This window comes from Hordeum vulgare, chromosome 7H, assembly GCF_904849725.1.
Source record: "Hordeum vulgare subsp. vulgare chromosome 7H, MorexV3_pseudomolecules_assembly, whole genome shotgun sequence".
NCBI lineage: Eukaryota > Viridiplantae > Streptophyta > Magnoliopsida > Poales > Poaceae > Hordeum > Hordeum vulgare.
In genome coordinates, this window is record NC_058524.1 from 190,631,553 (window position 1) to 190,633,244 (window position 1,692).

Genomic DNA, 1,692 nt, shown 5'->3' on the forward strand with positions numbered 1-1,692 from the left:
CAAGCCTCTCCAACACATATCTTCTTGCATGGCAAGGGAGGAACTAGTCGAATTGTATAAAATAAAATTACACGCTGAAGCAAAGAAACAGAAGTCATGCATGCTTAATTATGGAAAAACACTTGTCATTGTTGTGTACCATACAAACTTTGAAGGTATCATCAAGCTTCATGCTGAAGAACCTATCGTCTCGCACGTGAGGCGTGTCACACATACCCCGATAGTCGCCACAATATTCACACTCCCAATATTCATCTTCACAGATTTCCTGTTTTAATGTGGTAATTTAACTTATAATCCATGGAACATGTTTGTAAATGCGTAAACAACAACCGTGACACTATATCGAAAGAATTGAACATCTATATATAAACAGAAGCATGAATAATAAAAAGGGACCTATATTTGGTCGGAATGTTGATGCATTCCCCTTTTCGGCAATTCCCCAGCACTCCATATGTCCTAGTTTCTAGCACTAGTCATGTCGAAATTCATGGAAATTTTCGGCATGACCTTTGATAAAAAAGTGGATATACGGAGCGCCTGAAATTTGCCGGAACAGAAATGAATCAACATTCCGGCAAAACTTAGCACAAACTTAGCAAGCAAAAGTGAGAAACTCACTACTGTTTTATGCATTAACACCAACAAAAGGATGATATTTGTTCCAGTTAGGGTTTAAAAAAATTATATTTAAAGCCCTGCATTGATTCCTAAGTACAAATATTACAAGAAAAAAATTAGTACTGTGGCATGCCTATGAATAATAATGTGCACTACATTCCAAATACAACATTTGCTAGATGTGAGGTAAGAAAAAACATGAGCTTAGTTCTTGGTTTCTCACCAAATTGTCATAAGCACCTGCTTTGCAGCAATATTTTGAGAGAACTTCAACTCTTATTAAGCTTCTAGGGTCTAGAAAAATAAGATTTACGTTTTAAACCTAAATTATGCAAGAGGTGTTTCTTACTACCCCCAAGTCTAAGTACTTGAAATCATCAACCTTTAGGTGAACAACACCAACAATTTTAGATGATCAAGGATCATCTGATAAGGGTTATTTTCCCCAAGTTTAGATGACCAATTATCAACATGGCATAGAATGATCAACAATCATGACCAAATAAACGTTGCACAATACATAAAACTCCCACCAAGACATATTGCACTGACATATACAGAGCTGAATTCTAGACTCAACTTGGAAACCCCTTTAGAGTTGAGATCACAATGAATAAGCAAGAGCAATCGTATGCACGAAAACAAACAAGGGGTGTTCTCCTCAAGAAATCATAACTGAACATTGAACTAAATCCATTTATGTGGTCACAAACAATGATGAAGTTGTCTTATCATTTGAGACTTGTAGAACTTGCTAACAATAACACAAGCAGGAAATGATAGTTTGACTCTAGGAAGAATGTATCGGGCAGGCATCTTATCTTTTGGATGCTGCCATTCTTTTTCTTCCATACAATAAACAGTTGTGCGTGTGCATAGGACATTTTCCTCGTGAAAAAAATCAAAATATAAGAGATAAAATAAACGAGCCAGTTCCAGGAACCTGAGAAGATCAACACTTCACCACCAAGATAAATGCTCTGGACCTCAGGACCTGGATCGTCTTAGAGGTTTCCTAGAGGAGGGAGGCGGCGATGGCGGCGTTTGGAGGGTTGTAGCAGCGCGCGA

The 1,692-nt window shown here is 37.7% G+C and overlaps 1 non-coding gene across 1 annotated transcript; it reads right to left on the reverse strand.

Moving 5' to 3' along the window:
* Positions 1–1,343: 1,343 nt before the first annotated feature.
* On the reverse strand, positions 1,344–1,461 carry LOC123414531. The gene has a single exon (XR_006614468.1). It is a non-coding gene; the product is annotated as a small nucleolar RNA snoR104 (small nucleolar RNA).
* Positions 1,462–1,692: the final 231 nt, after the last annotated feature.